Here is a 23,830-nt window from a genome sequence, read left to right as displayed (position 1 = left end):
TGTTTATAACAACATCATCTCCTGGTTCATGTCTGGCAGTTTATGTAATAAACATATCTATATATGTATAACAGGTGGTCCCCTACTTAAGAACACCCGACTTACAGATGACCCCTAGTTAAGGATGGACTCCTCTGCCCCCTGTGACCTCTGATGAAGCTCTCTAGATGTTACTATAGTCCCAGACTGCAATGATCAGCTGTAAGGTGTCTGTAATGAAGCTTTATTTATAATCCTTGGTCTAATTACAACAAAACAATCTGAAACTCCAATGGTCACTGGGGCAAAAAACAAAATTGTCTGAATCTACAATTATGAAATATACAATTTTGACTTACATACAAATTCAACTTAAGAACAAATGTATGGAAGAACCTATCCTGTACGTAACACAAGCACTGCCTGTAGCTCTATACAGTTCTACTAAATCAACCCATCATTCTGCTCAGTTTTCTACAGTTTTACTTCATTATCATCTTTTTTACTGTATATGGAGTATTATTTCAGAATCTCCTCATGCCTGTCAGTTTATATTAAGTATTATTGCCCTACCTTATCATCATACCTGTCAGTATGTGTATATATATATATATATATATATATATATATATATATATATACAGTATTACAAAAACATTTTTTATTGTATCTAGAGCCCACAGTCTTTGCTATTTCTTAACAGTTAACTTAAAGGGGTATTCCCATTAAATGTGTAAAAATAATTTCCTATAAATATAACCATATGGTCCCTTAAAAACAAGATTGTTGTCCTTGGATATGACCACCACATTTGTAGGAAATTATCTTCAGGCATGTATACCGTATATACTCGTGTATAAGCCGAGTTTTTCAGCACAAAAAATGTGCTGAAAAACGTCCCCTCGGCTTATACACGAGTAAATACTTAATATATATACTTAAAAAATATTTAAAAAATAATAAACTTACATACTCACCCTCCAGTGGCCCCGACGTGCAGCGCGCTCCCCCGATGTCCGCGCGGGTCCTCTTCTGGCTTCCGCGGCCGTCTTCTTGCTTCTCTAACTTCGTGCCGGGCGCTGCCATTGTTTTTCTTCCAGGCTGCGCCTAGTATGACGTCAGCAGCGGCGCGTCATACTAGGCGCCGTCCGCGGGAGAGCAATGGCGGCGTCCGGCACAAAGTTAGAGAAGCAAGAAGACGGCCGCGGAAGCCAGAAGAGGACCCGTGCAGACATCGGGGGAGCAGCGCTGCATGTCGGGGCCACCGGAGGGTGAGTATATAAGTTTTTTTTTTTTTTTTAACGCTGGGCAAGCTGTATACTACTGGGGGCAGACTGGGCAGTGCTGTATACTACTGCGGGCTGTGCTGTATACTACTGGGGGCAGTGCTGTATACTACTGGGGGCTGTGCTGTGTACTATTGGGGGCTGTGCTGTATACTACTGGGGGCTGTGCTGTATACTACTGGGGGCAGGCTGTATACTACTGGGGGCAGGCTGTATACTACTGGGGGCTGTGCTGTATACTACTGGGGGCTGTGCTGTATACTACTGGGGGCAGTGCTGTATACTACTGGGGGCTGTGCTGTATACTACTGGGGGCAGGCTGTATACTACTGGGGAATTATGATTCTTATCTAATAAAGACATACAAGTTCCTCTTGGGACGGCGTGTCCATCACGTACCTGTTAATTTGTTATATAATCACTTACCTATAATAAAGATACGTGAATATAAGTATGCTGTAAAGTAGTATGATCATAGTCATAGCAATGAGGTAATAACTATCATAAATGTAACCAAACAGATAAAAAAAACTACATTGTTCTTAAAGGGATATTCTCACAAAGACAAAATTTTTTAAATATACTAAGAATAACACAATAACACATTCTCTAAATCAGTGTTAACAAAATACAGCATTTCACAGATATAATTTCAACCTGTCTCCATCAGTCCTTGTGTTTATATTTGGGTTGTCCCTGGATATGGACATAATTTCCTATGGATAGGTAAATTTCTTTGGCATGAATTGCTTCTTTTGAACTGTATTGAGAGCAGAAGTGCGCAGAGGAGACCTGCTCTACAAACAAGATAAGATCTTCATCTGAGGGTTGGGGGAGGCATAGCAGTTCTGACTGTGTGTTTTATTGATAAGGTGAGTATGTCTTTGTGTCTTACATCCATATCATGACTCTGATCTGTCTCAATACTCTTTTTCTATGTGTGACATATTAGTAGAATGTTCAGAAGTTAAATGAAAGTGTTGCTAAACCCTGTACCCTGATAATCTAAGCACATTGTCACCACACAGTATCTCATAGCACAGAAGAATCATGAAGTGTCTGCTCAGCTAGTTCCCACCCACAATGCAGAATTTTACAATGACCATCACCAAAAACAGCAATAAAACTGAGTAAAATAGGTTCAAAATCTTTATTGTGTAAACCGCAGTAGGAGAATAAAACTGTAGAACTTTCTTTCATAGGCAAACTGGTTTAACTTTAATAGTGGCTAGCAGGCCAGTTCAAATTTTAAACATTTGTTCGGGTCTGGGTTTGGAATCAGAACTCCGGCAAGTAACACGCACAATTAATGCTGGCACCAATCAAAAGTGTTAACTGTTTAAATGCAGGCAGCAAAGTCGCTGACAGGATTTAAATCAAAGTGGTATGCTAACAAGCCAGTGGGACTGAATGCTGCCATTTTGGGGTGGGTCGTTGCTTCCAACAACGTCATTGAGGAGCGATGATCCTCCCTAAAATGGTGCCGCCCTGTGTCACCTCTATGTTAGTTATGGCATGCACACACTCCATTTTTTTAAATGCTGCTGTTTCACCCATCATTTGATGTTAGTTTACTGGTTAACCTCTTAAAGGCAAGTGCCGTACATGTTAAGTGCATGGGCAGTTCTCTCGTCATTGTACCCCCACCCCAAATAATTTAAGGAGTTATTTAACATCTTTCCAACATTTTATGTAATTGTATCATGCAGTACTATTACGTTAAGCTTCTTGCACTGACTCACAAGCAGAGGTGGTGCCAGGAGCTGTGATTGTCCACTGTATGTTACACCTGAAACCCTCCTCTAATACCCACACCTGGAGATAACTCCAACCACGGGTGATTCTACCTTCTTGCCCCCTCTTTGGACCCCCCATGATGCTTAAACGGGTATTGGTTGATCCAATCCTTCCCATGCCACCCCTGTAGTACACTCTGGGGCTACCTGACGCCCCTGGATATCGGATCGTATGCTAAGCAGAACTAGCTGTAACTGACTGAGGATGGGTCAGCATACTTTACTCTACTATTATACTCTACTCATACTATTGTATTGCAGTGTAATGTAAATGACAGAGTATGAGCTTAAATAAGTGATCAGAGGATTTCTTGTTAAAGTCCAATTGTGTAAAAAAAAAATAAAAAAAAATACATATAGAAAAAGTCCCCAACACCACTTTTACATATACAAATTTGACAAAACACATGTGCGTAACAATCTGTACAAAAAATACAAAGCATTATTGGACCCACAAGGTGAACGGTGTACAAACAAAAAACTGAATCGCAACTCCATTTTGTTTGAACCCCTGTAAAACATTTAAAGCATTAACAAACTTCCTAAAAGTTGTTTTACATACATTGAGGGGTGTTTCTATAATGGGTTAATTTATCATTAACTATTTTAACTGTTTTACTATTATCTAGGAATCTCAAATTCACTTGTAAGCTGAGCTGATCCCTGGAAAATCCAACAAAAATGAGCAGACACATAAAAAAAATCATGCCAACATAAAGCAGACATTAAGGAAATGTTAGCTATCAAGTTATTTTGGCGGTATGATTATCTGTATGAAAATTAGAAAATTTGGAAAATGGAGAATTTTTCATAAGAAAACAACATCAAAAACACCAGGATATGTTAATGCATTCCAAATTTTTTACCATTTACAGTGACACATATCAGATTCAAAAAATAGTCCTCCATCCGGAAGGTGAAAAGTGTCTTTGGTGCCAAGGGCAAGTGACAATTGGTCTGTGTTAGAGAGATTAATTTAAAAAATGTTATCAAAAACTTTATTCCTTAGATTTAAAACAAGCAGAGTTGAGTTATCTAGACAAAATACCCATTCCAGAGACAACAGAGGAGATTTCAGTTGGGGGTAAAATTTCATAGAGAATATAAAACATTTTTATCTTCAGAGAAGGAAAGAAAGTTCTGTGCACTCACCATAAAATTCAACGCTTTATTCGGGCCATGCAGAGAGCAAGCAGCATGCCAAACACATTTAAGTGACAAACTGTTTCGCATGACTTGTGCTTCCTCAGACTCACTATAGCCATTCTGCTCGCTCCCTGCATGGCCTGAATAAAGCTTTGAATTTTATGGTAAGTGCACAGAACTTAGGAATTTGTATCATAATCCATGGCACCACCATGTAATCTTTTGTCCTAAGACAAAATCCTTCAAACCAAACATACTGTTCAACTGAAATATACTGGGGGATAGTGCCAGGCCTTTCTTCCTTTGATAAATGATAACTATTTAATAATGAATAATAATTCCTTTATTTAATCACACTCTGGGTTGCTACTTGTCCGTGATGAAATCCATTGCCACCTAAGACCACTGGAGACTGGGTATCGATAACGGCAGTAGTAGACCAGCTGATTTAAGGCAAGAGCACAGGAAGTGCATTAACCCACAAAATCCTGTACATTTTTGACCAGATCAGGCCAGCAATAGAAACGGGAAATAAGGGCTACAGAGTGTTGCACTCCAGGGTACCCAGACACACGAGAGCAATGTCCCCATGTCAATATCCTCTGTCGAAGTGCTGGTCGGACATAAGTCTTGCCAGTAGGAAGATCCACTGCAGCAGCAACAAACAGTTGCTCAGGAGAAATAATATGCAGTGGAGCCGGTTCTTCCCCAATTACATCAGAGGCAGAGAGAGGGCATCAGCCTTGACATTTTTCTCAGCAGGCACTTTTCAAGTTTGACATAGAGGCGGTTGGCTCTTAGATGCTTGAGGACTTGATGCAAGTGGAACCGAGGTAGCACAGAAAGACTTTCTCTCTTTATGTAGAGCCCCAACTTGCAGTACCAAAGGCTCAGTGCAGTACCGGACCTGATCGTAGAGGATTTGGCCGCTGACAGAGGAGTTGGCCAGAGGCTTCTCAAGGCGGACCACAGGGAAGTGATGCCGGAAGACAAGAGAGGCATCCACGAAGTTTCCTGCAGAGCCGGAATCCAGGAAGGCAGAAATCAGGAACTGAGCACCTGTTCCTAAACTGAGCAAAACAGGAAGGTACAGACATGGAGAAGCTTTGTTCTCACCTAAGGACACTTCTCCCAAGTGCAATCCTTTCCCAGATGCTGATGACGGAGTGGACAGGCCTGAAGGCAGTGTTCTGGGCTGGCACTGTAGAGGCAGAGGCTCTCCTGATGTCACCTGGAACCTTCTTGAGAAGACAGCCAAGCTCTGTCTACCTGCATCGGTTCCTCTGTAGCTGTCACGGCAGGTGACTGAAGGCAGGTGCCAAGCGAGTTAAACGTCAGACCGGGGTCCCCATCATTCTTTGAGGGCATGGAAAGTCTCAGCCTAGGTTCAGCGGCAGGCAGGCAAACTGTAGTAGCAGGAGAGGCCGCAGGAAGCAACACTGTTGCTGGTCTGCAGCATGGCGGTGACTTGTACAAGCTGTTCACCTTGCTTGGCAATCTACTGGGACTGCTGGACCACAACGGTGGTAAGATCAGCCAGTTTAGGTAGCGGAACCTTGGTAGGGTCCATGGCCTTATCTTACTATCATGCTCCCGGGGTAATGGACTCACTGGACCACCGCGAACAATGATGTAAGCCAACACCTGGGACCGGAATCTAAGTGGCACCCAGTTTTCACCAGAGCCTGTCAAAAAGCGGGTTGGACTTGCTGCGGCGTGTTACCACCAGGTCGTTCCACAGGTGCGACTTTGTCCACGATGGCAGCCAAGGCAAGGTACACAGAAGTCTGGCAGAATCGTAGTCTGGGACAGGCAAGAGGTACGTAGCAACAGGTCAGGGCAGGCGAAGAAGGATCAAAGTCAAACACTTATCTCAGGTAAAGGGGTGGGTTAAAATGTGGTTTAGGGGAATATAATGCTGTGGTTTTGCAATAAAAAAGAGGTCTGTGTTCAAGACAATTGTATAACTAGTTCCTTTCAAATTTTCATGCAAGACCTTCTCCTACATTTTCTTTGGGATTTTGAGGATGACTCGTTGGGATGGCCATATGTTTATACCACATATTACTGTATCTCTGTATTGAGAAATGCAAAATGTTGCATTTTGCAGCCAGAGACAATAAAGAAATGGGGGATGGTTAATTGATCCTATTACTTTTTACAGATATTTCTCAGGCTAGGTCCTAGTTCTGCACTTAGAGGTGCAGAACTAAAAGCACTTTCCTGGTGTATATGGATATAAATATAGCTATGAAAATGTATTATGAAACAAGTGCGTAAACAACATAAGCAATAAGTAAGCAGTTGCTTCCTAGAGTAATAGGTCACAAATTATACATTTCACACACTGGCCAAAACACGCTCGTCAGATATCCTAGCTTGAAGGGCTTGTAATCTTGTTGATATTGCTGATCCTCTTCCTCGGATGTCAGATGTTCTTGTTCTGTCCTCTTGTTTTTGAGGTGTGCTGATGGAACTACTGTACGTGAGATGATTTTTCATAGTGAGAGATGGATGCCAGCTATAGAGTACTCTTACTTACTACACACACTTCAGATGTGGTTATCTCATGATCATTCACTAGTCTTAGTAAGACAGCAACTACCCTTAAGCTTCAGTTCTACAAGACTACTTGACTGCTAAGCAGTAGACCTGAATAGAGCTGCTTTATCCCTTCAACCAATCCACACATGATAGGAACAACCAAGGGAGAGACCACATTCCCAAACTGCATATTGCCGGAAAAGTGGAACTGGCCCTTTCAAAGAGGATGTGGCTTATATTATTCAATGTCCTGATAAAAAATATCAGACCTTACAATTTTATTATGGGTTAAATTTTTTTCAAAAAAGCAGTTTGGACGTTTTGATTTATGTGATCACTATAAATATTGTGTGTGTTACATTGTATAGATCGCATAAATATAGATAAGGGGTTTTTAAATATCTATGGTACCCACTTGCTTGGCCTCTTCTTATTTATCATGTGAAAGAATAGGCAGGATTCAGTGGACTAGGTTGATGATTATGATTTGTTTTTATCCACCCAGGACTTGTCAAAACATTTTTTTAATTAAATTTTTCATTTTACAATGCAAAACATGTTGATCCTAATTAGTGCACAGATCATATCCAAGGACAAACTCGATTGCCCTGATGATCCTGTGGCTATTCCCAGTGCAGCAGGAGACCAACTGTAACAGATAACATGGCTCCTACCTCATCTCCTACACCCGACTTACCTACGTCCTCTTTTCCCACTGTGGCCTCTGGTGAAGCTCTTTGGATGCTTTACTTTAGTACCAGGCTCCAATCAGTTGTAAGGTGTCTGTAATAAAGTTTTTTTGATACTCCTTGTCCCCATGACAACAGAAAATTTTGAAAGTCTAATTGTCACTGGGTATGGAGTTACAATTATAAAATATACCTGATCCGATTTACAAATTCAACTTAAAAACAAACCTAAACAAACTAACTTAACCCAGAGACTGCCTGTATTATATACAGTAGGCAGTTATGGTTTTCGAATATGTAAGTTCCATATTAATGTTACAAAACAATAAAGTTTAAATCAATGCATTTGTAACAATCCATAAATAAGTAATATGCAATTATTTTTCCATCACAAAATATAGCGTAAAAAGTTAAAAAATTTTGTGTGCTCTGTGTCACAAAAACTCCAAATAAAATGTGACCAAAAGTCAGATGTAACAAAACATGCTACCTCAAAAAATCTAAATCTCTTCCTTCCACAATATGAGGATGTATGGTGCCCACAAGATAAGGGGGTATGAGAGACCACAATATAATAGGGTATGAGAGGCCATGATATGAAGGAGAAATGAGAGGGGCCACAAGATGAGGGGGTATGAGGGCCCACAATATAAGGAGGTTTGAGGGCTCACAAAAGGGGCATGAGGGGCCATAAGATGAGAGCCTACAATATAAGGGATTGTGAGGGGCCAGAATATGAGTAGATGAGAGGGGCCACAAGAGGTAGGGGTATGAGGGTCCACAAGATGAAGGACCACAATATAAGGGGGTATGAGGGGCCACAATATGGGGAGGAGATGAGAGGCCACAATATGAGGGTAAGATGTTAGGGACCACAATATGCGGGAGAGATGAAATGGGGAAACAATGGAGGAAAACAAGGAGGAGATGCAGGTGGGAAGATGAAGGGAGATGAGAGGCCCAGATTGCTTTTAATAAAAGTTCCTACCTAATTCTGGACCTCAGGTCCATGAGTTCATGATGGAAATGTGTTTTAAAATGTATTTAAAGTGCATCTGGAGCTTCTTCTCCGTGAACACAAATGTCTAAATTCCTGCATCTGTTAAGTAGCAACAAGTGTTTTTTTTAATATGGCAAAACATGTTACTACTTACCGAACACAAGCATTTAGATCTAAACCCATCTGCTTTCGGAGAGAAGTTACTCCAGATGCGTTTGAAATGCATTTTGAAACGCAACTCAGTAGCATTTTATGAACGTGGCTATAGGCTGTGCTCACGCCATGTGTTTACACCTCAAAATACATCTGCATTTTTTTTTTACCATCATTAAGAGTGACATGATTTGTATTGCATTTTTGCCTGATCCATTTGCTGTGAGATTTCTTGCATTCCTGGAACATGCACTGGGACCACAAGAAACATCTCAAGGATTTATAATACTTTGGTTAAAAGAGGAAGAGAAAAAAAAGTGATCTTACAGCATTAATGATATCTTTTACATTACCAATTTTTTTTTAAACCGCATAATTTTTCAATGAACCAAGGAATAAAAAAGTTTCATGATAAATAAAAAATTTGTTGCTAATTTACAAGCTAATTTATTACGATGTTGCACAGCATGTTTATTTTCTGTTACTGTATCAAATATGTAGCTGTACACAACAGATAAGGCTGCTGTCACTCCCAATGACTGGGGGCTAGTGATAAATCTGGTATCTCATCCACATACTTGCACATAAAACATTTTCCAAAACTGGTATCAAAGTGAATGATGTGAAATATAACTGTACAAATACACGATATCAAATCAAGCAGTAATTTATTATTGTAAATCATTGAGGAGCTAGTGGGTATAAAAGGAAGAGTGTGTGCACATCACATTTTTAGCGATTTTTCGTACATATTGGTTGAGGGGCAATAACTTCTTTTGCGTGCTAATTTAAACATTAAACATCAAAATAGTAAAAATTTAAAAAGTAAAAAAAAACAAAAATTAGGACTGAAATATAATAATATTTATAATAATATTTTAATATATATATATATATATATATATATATATATATATATATATATATATATAATATAAATATAAATCAACAGTAATAATCATAAAGATATTAGGTTTCTCCGCTTCCGAAAATACCCGATCTATCAAAATATAATATAGCGATTTTTCACTGCATTTAACCCCATAACAGAAAATAGCGCCCAAAGTAAAAAATGAGACATTTTTTGCCATTTTAAAAAATATTAAAAATTCAATAAAAAGTGATCAAAGTCCTTGTCACGGGTGCTCCCGCGATCCCTGTCTCGGATCGCGGGCGCATCCGTGCACCCCCGTTTGCCCCCGCTGCAGGCCGGTCGCTGAACTCACCTCTCCCGGCTCCTGCTCTTCCCCGGACTGCCGTGCGCGCGCGTCCCCGCCTCCTAGGGCGCGCGGCTCCTGCCGAAAATTTAAAGGGCCAGCGCACCGCTAATTGGTGCACTGGCTGAACCTCACCTTTAAGAATCCTGCCTCTTCCTGTGTCCCCTGCCGGATCTTTGTGCCTCATAGCCTTAGAGAAAGCTTCCTAGCGATTATTCCTGCGTTCCTGTGTATTCCTGCGTTCCCGCTCCTGTATCCTGTGTTACCCGAGTTCCTCCGTGTTGCTGTGTTCCCGTTCCCACCTGCCTGGACCTCCTGTTGCTGACCCCGGATTTGGACCTGACGTTGCACCTCTGCCGCCTGCCCTGACCCTGTGCCTGGACCTGTCTACGAGATTGTCATCCGATAAGGTACCTCGACCTCGGCTGCCACCGTGGGCTAGTCACACCTGGGAACGACCTAGTGGTATCCTGCCGCAGCAAGTCCAACCCGCTTTGCGGCGGGCTCTGGTGAATACCAGGTGCCGCTAGGCTCCGGTTCCGGGTGTTGGCTAGTTACATCTCCCGCGGTGGTCCAGAGGATCCACTGATCCTAACAGTCCTAAAAATGGCAGCATTGAAAACATCATCAAAACTCGCAAAAAATCCATGGTTGCCAGTAAGCAAGAAGAAGTTATTGACCTGGGGGGGACAGGGTAAAACCTCTGCTAGCAGCAAAATGCCTGCAGCTAGCCTATTAGATTAAATTAGAGAACCACTTATTTTTTGGTTAGTGCAAAGTACTATGTAGGCATGTGGAGACTTACAGCCATTGACGCTACACCAGGGGATTGTGTGAAAATATGAAAATACGTTTTCCAGAATGGGATAAGGAAAATCATGGCTCTTTTAGCTACAGTCTCTGTAAGGAGAATTTTTACTTCCTGACCCTAGTCAAACCAGTTCCCTACACTGTACTGAAGAGACCCAACCACGTTGAAACAGTGCTGTCTACAGTTGGTAATCTGTTCCTTCTGGAATAGATATACTGGTTTGGTTTCAATCCCCCATCAGGTCATTAGGATCCTGAAGGTCAAGTTTGATGTCAAGTGAGCTGCCTTAGAAGGTAGCTGAGCCCATCCTGGAAAACTTATTTGCATATTTTCCCACAAAATGAAATTTCTGATCATAAATAATGCTCACTTAAATTGCTAGCACGTTGGTACAAAACACCTGAAACTTTACACAGATGGGGGTTACACGACACAGGCCTCTGCTGGAGATGCAATAAAGAACTAGGCTCATTCCAACTCCATCCCTCCCCCCTCCCCCAAACCCCTCTTGTCCACTGCCCTTCCCACTCCCCGAAGGTCCCTATCCGCTGTTACCTGAAATGTATTCAAGATACCTACAATACATAAGCTAAAACCGATTGTAACACAAAGATTGACAATGTCATGTATACTTGAATATTGTAGACTTCTGTATCGTACAATTTGCATTGTAATATTATTGAAAATAATAAAAACAGAATTGTTAAAAAAAATAAATATTTCTCACTTATCATGACTAGGGCAAAGATTGTCTCTCCATTCCGTCTCACTGAGTGGTATAACACGGATAGCTGGGAGCCCTACAGCTATGAAAACAAACCAACACTACGGAAAAAGGGGGGATTCCAAGGAGTTATGTCCTTTTAACAAGCAGTGGGTTTTGAACATGAGCTTAGTGGTCGTCTCTCCCCAGGGCATTCTCATATTCTATGTACTTGTTTTTTGTATATTATCTCTGAAACTGCATGGTGATTTGTAACAAACAAATCTTGATCCATAACTAGCAAAAATATGTATGTTGTTTTTTCTTTTGCTTGCTGAAAATCAAATAAAATGTTAAAAAAAAAAAAAAGTTTAATTATGCTATTGAGTCAGAATGGATCTGGGTTGTGTTACCAGAGTGCCCCGGGCTTTGTCTTCACAGATTGTTACACTATGCAGAAGCATGTCTCCACCTTCTCCCTTGTCCTCCTGCACAGTGTAGCAGCCTGTCAAGCTACAGCATGAAGGGGCTCAGATAATGCCCCCAAATCCCTTCTAGCTCATTAGCATAATTTTAAAGTTAATTTTAGAAGGAAGGAGGACATGGACCAGTCTCGGTGCCTGGATCTATTAGTAAGTGCCTTTGGTTAAGGAGGTGGTCCGGGGTGGTTCCTTTATGTCAGCTACTTTAAGCATAGTGGAGTGGTCACTTTTTAACTGCATGTATGAATGGAATGCTCAGTGACAAAGTAGAGTTATTGGATTGGCCTCCACAGCCCCAGACCTCAACCCAGTTTAGTTGAAGTAAAAACTGAAGAACTGACATTGGAAATATATAGAAGAGACTTGGGATCAGATTTTGGATGAGACATTGAACCTAATTGAGGGCATGATCAGAAGGTTGCAGTCAATGTTGAAAGCCAAAGGTGGATTTACAAAATACTAACAAAATAATTAAAATGTAAATATTTATGAGTACAATGTAGATACATGACAATAATCTGCAAAACTAAACATGTGCTCAATATTTTCAAATTAAATGTATGCATGAGATAGTGAAGATGATTGTCTATTCACACATTCTACGCTGTAGTGGAAGGTGACATATAGAGCTTGAAAGTCAATAGTGCAAAACTTGTTACCCTTGTGCTCACATTATTTTCCAAATTTTGTTTTGAAAAGCTATTAGTCATAGGAGGGCATACCGCTTAAGAAATTTGAGAAGATGTGGGAACCATGGCTTGATACTTGGGCCTACTATCTCTGTCATTAATAATAGAAAAAATGTTTGGTAGAATCTCTAGTTGATTATCTGATGTGCAATAACGAGACGACGTAGTAATACTCTGCATTCTATATTTTAACTGCACTATGTAAGTCTGTAGTTAGCAATGTGTCAGGCTCCTCGTTCTGAGCTTCTGTAAAGGTTTTGCTCAGATATTTGATCAGGAGATATGCAATTTGATAGCTTTATCCATTACAAACTTGGTAGTCGCTTGTGGAATAAGAAGGGTTGAATTATTTTGTATTCTGTTTTGCCTTTTATATGAAAAACTTTAATAAAAGTATATCTGATCAAAAAAATAAAGTGATGCTCCGCCTTGAGCCTATGAGCCTGAATCATCTCTGGCAAACAATGACAGCTTTTTTGCTCATTTTCCCATGACTTTGTTTAATAGGAGACCAGTAGTTTAATAGGAGCTAGTAGGTAAAATCTGATGACAGGTTCCCTTTAAGGTGAGCACACCTTTATCTGCACCATTAAAAAAATTAACGTCAAAAACAATATGAACCTATGAGTGTCATCTCACCTGTTTTCCATTAGGTTCATAAACAAAGTATTTTTATGTTTATATTAAAAAGTGTTTTCTATGATGGAGGGCAAGATGAACTATCAAGGTATACTGGCATGATTTTACTTCATGTGTTCACCTGTTTTTCATGAAATAGAATGCATGAATAAAAGTGTCTATTTTACCATAAAACTGAATGGTCAGCTCTATGTTATGTCCCGTCTTCTTTACTGACATAGTTCTGGCAACATATTCCATTTGAACAATTTAAAATATGAGATGCTGAAAGTGGGTCAAGTTATATGAGAGGGGTCTGTGGAAGGAACGTCGATTAAGTGTTCCCTTTGATGTCTGAATTTACCCTCTGTGCTTGTAATACGTGTGGTGAGTGACTCCTGAAAAAATGAATTACAACTACAGTAACTCTAGACATACAGGCAGTCCCCGGGTTACGTACAAGATCTGTAGGTTCTATAGGTGTGTACTCTAGTGTAACTCCAGGCAAATTTTGGGATTGTCATGGGAACACGCAAAAATAGTGTTAGTTAGCACAGCTAGAGAGACACTTTAATAACAATTCCAACAATACCTGTATCATGTGGTTGGCTTATTCCTAGCCTGAGGTATATCTGGTATATTTAACATTAGATTCAGATGCAGCTATTCCTAATGTGGGTGGGAACTTTCAGGTTGTGACATCAGCTCAGGGCAATGAAGCCAGAACAGGACAGCATGTCACATGCTTGTGTCATCACTGAAGGTCAATCAGACTAAGTAATTTCAAATGATGTAGGCCAGCTTGTTTGTAAATGGCTGACCTGAAGCATCTGATTTAGTCACATGCTTGTGACATCACAACAGGTCCTACAGCCCCTCTCAACAAGCATCCTGTGGTCTCTAGCTGAACTATACGGTTTTTCATGACATCCAGAAAGCATAGCAAATGGAGTAAAACCTCTGCTAGTTGCTAAACAGCTGCATATAGCAAAGTATAGTAAATTGGAGAATTGCTTATTTTTGCTTATTGCAGAGTTAGGCAAAAGTTTTTATACTTTACAGTTGTTCTTCAAGTTGGGGTCTGCCTGTATTTAACCAATAGTGTAAATAGTTTCTGGCTTATATTAAAAAATAGAGGCCAAATTTGATGTTTTTTCCCATTTGCCATGAAGAAAACAGATAAAACAACAATTCCCAGCCCCCCTTTGTTCCTGCCCCCTCCAATACTGTCCCCTCTGTTATAGGCTTACCGTGGTCCACCCACTGTACAATCCGCATGGCCATGGTCACTTAACTTACAGAACCCGACCTGATGTCACAGCTGTCTCAATGACGGGTCGTGCCGCATCAGTCAAATGACCAGAGGCGCACTACAAAGCCTGGAGGAGCTAGAGGAGCTGAGCCGCCATTTTGGAGAGAAGAAAAAGTGAAGACACAGAAAAGACCCCCATCTCCACTTCAACACTGGAGGGTGAGTCTGGGGCATTTTATTTATAAAGGGATGCTGCTGCTTGGGCATTTTATTAGTACAGAGAGGAGGCTGCTGGGCATTTTATTAGTAACAGGAGGCCGTTGCTGGCCATTTTATTAGTGAGGGGAGGCCGCTGGACATGTTATTAGTGAAGGGAGGACGCTGCTGGGACATTGTATTAGTGAAGGGAGGCTGCTCCTGGACATTTTATTAATGAGGGGAGGCTGCTGCGGCACATTTAATTAGTTAGAGGAAACCAGGGCTGGACATGTAATTAATGAAGAAAGGCCACCGCTGGACATTTTATTAGTGAAGGCTTATAGCTGAGTTCTACGTCAGGCAGGATAAGGGGTAGAATTGCTCTGGGCACACAACAATACACCCCTGAGTGCTGCAGTGTTACAGCCTGCTGTTGCTAGATTACACAGGTAGAGGGAGAAGGGACAGAGTAGGGCGTTGTTTGGAAATGTTCTCTACATTGTAACAGCCTGTGAAGCTATAGCATGCCCCCAAAGACCTTCAGACCTTTTTTAGCATAATTGTAGCATAAAATTGATTTTAGAAGGAATGAGACAATGGATAACAAATATGAGAACCATATTCATAGTGCCTGGATTTATATGTAAGTGTCCCTGGTGTATCATGATGAATTTTAGATATACTCTGATAGGAGATCAAAATTCTTTTTTCTGTAGCAGATGACTAAAAAATAATCAGCTTTTTTTAATGTAAATTTTGCAATATTGCAATATGGTACTCCTATTATAAACAGTGTAATTATGGCCATAATGGAAATATGCAATATGTTTAGCTAACTCTGTACAAAATGTTTTTTTTTTTTTTTCGTAAATGCCTATTTTCAAAAAGGACTAAATAAAAATACATTTTTGTAAAAAAACAAATAATTGTGTTTTCTGAGAGATTTTGTGATTGTGCACGTTTATTTTTTCTAGAAGGTGCTGTACCATTCCAGTTTATAAACAATTGCTTTTGCAATTTTTTTTCTATTTGTTTTATATCTCTTTCTAACTTTATTTTTAAATTTGTAATATTTTCATTTTTTTTAGCCTTACTATTTTCATCACTGTAATAATACAAAGGGGAATTCAGCAAGATTAGGCACATAGTATTCCCGTCTTGATCTTCTCCCTGCTGGCGGCGTACAATGCACTCTACTAAGAGACTCCTAAAAGAAATTGTGTGGGGCATTTATTAATCCTTTTCCACCAGTTTTTTTTTTCTTTTTCTGCGCCTTCTGCGCCATATCTATGATGTGTCTCTGCCACAACATTGCTGCTTTTCCAACACACGCACCCTTTTTAGGTGGCTCTATTTTAGTGGAGCTTTGGAATTCCAACCTTTTTCCCGCATTTCTAGGTTCCTGCTACTTTTTTTGGCGCAATTTGTGGCGTAAAATTAGACAAACTAAAAGCTGGTGTACCAAGTTCATATTAATGAATGTGAAGTTAGTTCAGAACCTTTTTGATTGTGCGCCAATACATTAAGTCCTTGCGCCAAAATCTAAAACCCTACTCCAACTCACAGCGCAATTAGTGCACCAAAAACTGGATCCTGAGCCACGATTGATGGATTGCCCACTGTGACTTTTTTATGCCTTGTATATCAGAAAACTTACAATGTATAATAAATGTCCCCACAGACTCTAAAGATAAAGGGTAATGCCATTTAGAGAAAATTCTTACATTTGAATCCCCTAGTGATGTTTACACAATAAAGCTAATTTTTAACCCCTTACTTTACAATTTTACTGAGTTTTATTGGTGTTTTAGCTCCTATCACTCAGTGATGGTCAGTGTGGGACTTTCTAAGCAGATACTTCATGATTCCTCTGTGCTGTGAGGTGCTGTGTGCTCACAATGTGCTCAGATTATCAGGGGACAGGTTTACCTACACTTTTATTTAGCTTCTGAACATTGTACTAGTTTCTGACACAGAGAAAAAGAGAGTTGAGAAAGATCAGAGATGAGAGATCCATGAGACTCATTAGATGTATATAACACACAATGATACATTTCAGCTCTGCTACACCTGAGCTATAACGCACACAGAGTTCTTATTTCCCCCTGGATAAAGATATTGGGGCTTATTTACTAAAGGTCCACGGGACCGGGATTCCGTCGGGCTTCACAAATATTTCCGATGTTGGCCGAATTGCCCCGGGTTTTTGGCACACGCGATCAAATTGTGGCGCATTGGCGGCGGCATGCATGCGACAGAAATCAGGGGCCATGGCCGTCGGACAAAGCAATGGATTCGGACAAACCGCGGAATTTAAGAATTGTGTCGCAAGATCAAGCACTCACATACACCAGGAAGAAGCAGGTGATCTCCACGCGGACCTCGGCACAGAAGCGACGGATGCAGGAACTCGGGCGCACGGGCTTAGTGAATCGCAGCAGACCCGAATCCACGTCACACAACGCACCGCCGGATCGCAATGGGACCGGGTAAGTAAATCTGCCCCATTATCTGTGACTTGTAGAGTAAGTCTCTGCACTATGCTGCTTGCCGGCAGGAAAGGTCAGTGTGTGATCTTGTCTTGTAATGGAGAGACAGGAAGCAGTGGGGAGAAGCAGATAGGAAAAGCTATTGATGAGAAGAATCTGCCCTGCCTGACCATAATCAGAAGATACCTGGGCAACCAAAATTGTATGCACCAGGACTGATATAGACAGTAATTATATCTGTGAAATTGTTAATAACAGTGAATTATAGAATGGGGCTTATTTACTAAGGGTCGTGGATCGTACTTTCATTGGACTCTTTGCCGTTTTTGGGATTTGACAGATATTTAACAGGGGTTTGCGCTGGGATTCTGTCGCACGCGATCGGATTCTGGCGCAGCTGCACTTGTTTTCATTCGAAAGAAATTTGTGAGGGGCGTGCTGTTGGACAATCCGACTGAGCACGGGGCTTAACTTTCATTGTCAGAAGACAATGCACTTAAATACACCAGGAAGAAGAAGGTTAATTATGTCGGACCTGAGCGGGGAAGTGCCACATGCTGGATCTTAGTGAATCGCGGGACAGTGCATCATCGTCGGACAATGCACTTTCGGTGAACTCAGTCGGACAAATAAGTAAATGTGCCCCAATGTGTTCTTTTGTTATCTTGTATAAATTTAAGAATTTTGTATTCATTGAAATACCCCTTTAAGGTCAGCTTTTCACACCACTATTTTGGAGGGGTTTTTTGCATCGGTATTTGGCATCCAAATTCAAAAATAATTTCTAAATTGATTACGATTATACATTTTCGGAGTTTGGTTTACAAATGCTGCAAAAATACTAACCAGAAGGTTGACATGGAATTTATATTTCTTAATTCTAACTGTACATAATTCAGGTGCTGCTGCACCAAATCCAGTCAAAAATCTGCACTAAAGATAGATGTATTATATGTACCGTATATACTCGTGTATAAGCCGAGTTTTTCAGCACAAAAAATGTGCTGAAAAACGTCCCCTCGGCTTATACACGAGTCATACAGTCATAAAAAATCTTTAAAAAATAATAAACTTATATACTCACCCTCCGGTGGCCCCGACCTGCAGCGCTGCTCCCCCGATGTCCGCGCGGGTCCTCTTCTGGCTTCGGCTCCCGTCTTCTGTCTTCACTAACTTTGTGCCGGCCGCCGCCATGTTTTTCCTCCAGGTGGCGCCTAATATGATGTCAGCAACGGCGCGTCATACTAGGCCCCGTCCAGGGGAGAAGAAAGGCGGCGCCTGGCATGAAGTTAGTGAAGACAGAAGAAGGGCGCCGAAGCCAGAAGAGGACCCGCGCAGACATCGGGGGAGCAGCGCTGCAGGTCGGGGCCACCGGAGGGTGAGTACATAAGTTTATTATTTTCTTTTAATGCTGGGCTGGCTGTATATTACTGGGGGCATTGCTGTATACTACTGGGGGCAGGCTGTATACTACTGGGGCAGGCTGTATACATACTGGGGGGTCTGTGACTAATGCATTTCCCACCCTCGGCTTATACTCGAGTCAATAGGTTTTCCCAGTTTTTGATGGTAAAATTAGGGTCGGGTCGGCTTATACTCGAGTATATACGGTAAATTCACCATAGGTTGGCTTGAAGCTTTGTACTTAAATCTTAGCAAAGAATCTCTCCTCTTAAACTGACAGAAAAAAAATTGACATTCAGCACTTCCATCGTGACACATTCAATACTGTGTGGGTGAAATTTCAAGAATCTCATTCAGAGATAAAACCCACAAACTAAGTCCCCTTTGATTTTAACATGCCACCTTAGTGCATAAGGTCCATTTCCCCCAGTAATTGTATGTACATTTTATAATATGCATTACAGTTCAGTTGCTGTAGATTTTTCAGACCTGCGTTAATGAGTCTTAGTACTTTGATATGCTGCAGCTACTAAGAACATAATTCCACGACAGATCCACAATGATACAGCAGATCAACAATGTTTGAAAATACCCTATCTTTCAAAGGCTGTTACAAGCACTTTGGAGAATTTGCAACCTTGTTTCTCTGCAGACTGAATCACACTGTCTCTACAGGTAATCCCAGACAGCCTTGATGATGCAGAGACCAGTGTTTAGTAGAGACCATGCCATCTGCTGTAGAACTCAGTGTTCTTCTTTCCTATGGAGATAATTCTTTACGGCCTTGGCAATGCGCATGTGGTCATTGTCTTGATACATATTAAAGTAGGGTCAATACTCCTATATTGAAAGTATTGGATGTTCACATCATTTACATCCACAGTGTAAAAAAAAAATTGTTAAGACAAACTTTTTTCCTAGTTGCATTTAATTTGCGCAATGCAAAGTCTTTTGGTTTGGGCTTACCATGACTTTGAGGTCATTATTGACATCTGTATACTTTACAGTATAAGATTTAATCTCACTTTCTGTCTTTAAGACAACTAAAAGACACAAGACATATAACCCTAGGGAAAGAGAAAATTGTCAAAGGTTATCAAATTTTTTTAAATCCAGTTGACAAAGGGACACTGTGGCGTCTGTGGGAATAGCTATACTTACTAAGTAGCTTGTTTCTTTGATTGTGGTGAAAGATTCTGTGAAGTTTGTCTTTTTTCACTCACCACTTTCCTGTCTGTTCCCCTTTGTCTGTGTTTATTTTCTAAGTGCGTGTATTTGGACCTTCTCTGTTACCCACTACTTCTGTCCGCTCTATTGCCCTCCTTCCTGCATTCAGTCTCAGTTGTGCGTTTGTGCTTGCAGAAATTGTTTAGTTAGGGAGCCCAAATATACACCAGACCCTAGTATCCTTTAGTCTTTTTCCCAACTATGTGGAAAGATCTCCGTCTTCAAAGAGATAGACGTTGTCAGGTCCAGAGCTAGCCCTAGCATCCTGGAGCTAGCTCCAGAAAAGCTTTATCTTGAAAACAACAAAAATTGTATTCAATCATCTTAAAATGAATAACAAACCACTGATACACAACTCAAGACAGGAGGAGAAAATTTTGCTGGCATCTATTTTTTTTACATCCTAAAAAGAGATGATTGTTTCCAACAGTAGGGCCACCGCTGCCCTATAGCATATGAACCAATTTTACCAGGCAAACCCCAAAAATAAAGGACCGACACCCTAACCAAAAAATTCTGACAATTAACAACACCCTCAGGTGGTGCTCCTTCTGCTAAATGCGGGGGCGGCACCGTACCCCCGCCCGCCAGCACCCATCTCCCGCTCTCTGGCCGGCAATGAGCTCCCGCCCCCTGGGACGGTGCTCACACCGCCAGACAGCCAGCATCAAGCTCCCGCCCCCATCGGCCAACAACAATCTCTGTCTCTCCAGCATACATCGAGCTCCCGCCCACCGGCCGGCACAGCGTTTCAGCCCTCTGTTCCGGCACCGTACACCCGCCCTCTGGCTGAATCCACTTTCCTGCCCACGCCAGCAGGCTGACAACAATCTCCCGCCTGCTCCTGGCTCACCACCCCGATACTCCCGCTCTCGACTACCTTGACCCCCCTCCCGGCTCCCCCCCTCTGCTTCCGTCTCACCCCCTCTGCTCCAGGCATTGCATGGCAGAAGGATAGTCGAAATATAGGCAGAAGGTCAGAATACCAAAATATAGACTACAAGAATAACAATATATTAGGATCATACTTAAAACTGTGAATATAGCAGACAGAGAGTACTGACCAGGAATAAAATCATGGTCCATGACCGGAAGGTGACTGTAGAGCAGTTCTATAAATCACTGCAGGTTAACTACCCCAAAAAAAAAAAAAAAAGCTGCAGGAGACTCACGGGTGTGGTGCAAAATCAATCAAGGCAACCAGTAAGCATAAACCAATATTCACACTAGAAATGTCAGAATGAAACACAATGACCCTATCAGGAAAAAATGTATTTAAAAAATACACTTGCGCTGGTCTTCTTAGGTCTCTTGGATGTGTATTAGCATACAAAGAGCCAATTAATAATATTATAATGTTATTCCATTCTTTAAAAAATGGCATTTTAAATAGCGGTGGGAAGCTTTTTGATACAAAGACCTCTAGGGATAATTTTTTTAAGCAATAAAGTTTTGGATCCCACTAAAACTGAAGTTAAATTTCTTCTAATATTTCAAGACCATGGAACAACGCATTAAAGTGAACCTGTCACCAGAAATGTAACTTAACTGGTGTCAGTTTCAAACAGCCTGTGCTGATTATATAAAATCTGCATTATTCCAATACTTTGTATAACTTTTATTTACACTACCTTGCTCCCTGCCAGCAGCGTGTGGTGAGTCCCAGGGAGGAGGGACATCTGCAGCCTGTGTGTGCCTGTATCTCCTCCATGCATTCTTCCTCTACTCCACACCATCCCCCTGTCTGCTCAATGCACATGACAGGAAGTGGTGACGTAGCTGCTGAGTGTGGATCAGAGGAGAATGAGACAGACACACAGATAATATAATAACGGAACCAGGGACACATGAAGGAGGCATACTTTGGGGGACAGAGGCCAGGGGTCCTGTGTCTTCTAGTCCCTGTTCTGCTAATTTCCATGCCAGGCTAGCCTCAGTCTACTCCAACAAAAGCATCTTCCCCGGAGACAGTGCAGCAGGTAATAATTGGCTGGCTGGATTCAAGGGGCTCTAATAATAGAGACAAGAAGTGTACCCTCCCTGCAGCCAGACAGTTATTCATTACTTATTATGTGCTGCACAGTCACAGGCTCTCCACACTGCTGTCAACTCTGGCACCTGCGGCAAGGTGTGGGCCGCAACTGAATGTTTTGCAAGCTGCATGCCTGCAAGAGGAGCAGCAAACAAGCACAAGGAAGATACAGTGGAATAAACATTATCAAAACAACCAAGAAGGCATCTGTAACGCACAGCATTGTTTCAACATAATTGTGCCAAAATATATATCTTTAAAATCCAGAAGAAGCTAAATTTGTGTGCAATAAGCAGTCCCCAGCAGGTACAGGCAGTCCCCGGGTTACATACAAGATAGGTTCTTTGGGTTTGTTCTTAAGTTGAGTTTGTATGTAGGTCAGAACCATATACTTTATTATTGTAACCCCAGTAAAAAATTTTTGGTCTCTTTGACAATTGGATTTTAAAAATGTTGGATTGTCATAAGAACCAGGATAAACAATAAATCTTAATTACAGACACCTTTGATAACTGTTATAGCTGATTATTGTAGCCTCGGTCTAAAGTACAGAAAATTACCAAAATCCAAAGGTCCGTTTGTAATTAGGGGTCGTATGTAAGTCAGGTGTTCTTAAGTAGGGGACCGCCTGTATAGGCAAAAGTTTACAAGGGGTTGCAGAAGAAGTCAAAAAACCTGATATATCACCCTCTAAGATAAAAGAAAACCAAGAAAAAACAAAAAAGACACACAAAAATGACCTGATTAAAGAGAAAAAATAGAGACAGCAAGATTTCTCTTTGAACTCCATAAAGACTAATGACAGAAATATCCAACATGTGCAAAGGGCAGAAATTGCTCAACGACAGATATATCCATCTTGAGGATCACAGAGGGCCTGCCTACTACCTGCACAATAAGCAGAGGGAAGACAGCTGTTACATATGCTGCACCTGCCCAATGCTACATAATCTTCATCATGGCAATGAATGAAAAGTAACTTCAGAATCTAAAGAAGTTAGATAGAGGTCAGAGGATCCCCTTCTCATGCCTTGAATTAAGGGAGCAAAGGGCAAGGGTTGCTGTAACAGCTGGAGGCATTAATATGGTACTGTAGCATATTAGAAAAGCAATTAAGTAAAGTACAAGTTCCCCTAATGGCACACAAAAATAACATGGAATGGAGTTTTCTTAAATAATGCTAAATATAAAAAAAAAGGTTTAGCTCATGTCACCTTCTACCAAAAATTAGATTAAAAGAGGTTTAAACCTTAAAGTATCCCAAAATGGTACCAAAGGTATCATCTAAAGTCTGAAACAGCTTTTTAGATGGGGAAAAAAGGGTTCCAGCTCTCAGTATATGGTGGTAGGAAAGTAGACACACAGTCAACAGTATATGGTGTTATGTACTGTACTGTTATCATTGACAGTGGTACATAGAACTATGGGCTGGATATGATGATTTCTGTCATCAGAACCAGCCTTTCCCATTTTCCAAAACGTGGCTGCTCTTTCACACTTGCATTGTTTTTCACATCCATGCGTCAGGGATTATCCACAGATGCTGATAACTGAGCCATTGTTTTAAATGGGTTTCACTTTTTTTTTTTCTGATCCATGGAAATCCTATTGAAACCTGTCCTATTTTGTCACAGATGCGTTTCACAAAGGGCAATAAAAGTCTATGGGACACATTTACTTGTAGGGTCACCAGAGTTCACTGAAATAGCTATTTTTGTGTATAATGCAGCGTGCAGCTATTTACTAAGAAATCATGAATCCGTCGCTTCCCCGCTCAGGTCCGAGTCCACCATCTTTTTTGTGGTGCATTTTAAACATAGGGCTTAAAACACAATTTAAAAATTAAATTCCGTGCTCAGTCCAAATCAGTTGGGCTGACCGACAGCACGCCCCCAAATTTGTGTCAAATGGAAGCCACCATGGCTGCGCCACAAAAGGGTCGCGTTTGCGCCACAATCCCAGCGCACACAATTCTTAAATGCTTGTGCAAGCCGTTTTAGCCTGGAAAAAGTTGCACAGTCTGACAAAAGTGCACCAGTCTGTTTTTTTTTTTTTCCAATGATGAGGCTGGGGAAACAGGTTTTCTAACCATAGTTGAACCTTCAGTTTTCTTTT

General features: G+C 41.1%; 1 long non-coding RNA gene across 1 annotated transcript in view; it reads right to left on the bottom strand.

Annotated features, from left to right (window-relative positions):
• The window catches only part of LOC140076537 (uncharacterized), a 58,608-nt gene extending 44,723 nt beyond the window's left edge, over nucleotides 1-13,885 (bottom strand). Inside the window, exon 1 of the long non-coding RNA XR_011849613.1 lies at nucleotides 13,706-13,885. This is a non-coding gene — a long non-coding RNA (uncharacterized lncRNA). The remainder of the gene's footprint in view (nucleotides 1-13,705) is intronic.
• Between the last annotated feature and the right edge of the window lie 9,945 nt (nucleotides 13,886-23,830).

Source organism: Engystomops pustulosus, chromosome 9 (assembly GCF_040894005.1).
Source record: "Engystomops pustulosus chromosome 9, aEngPut4.maternal, whole genome shotgun sequence".
Classification (NCBI taxonomy): Eukaryota; Metazoa; Chordata; class Amphibia; order Anura; family Leptodactylidae; genus Engystomops; species Engystomops pustulosus.
This window is presented reverse-complemented; position numbering and strand designations above follow the sequence as displayed.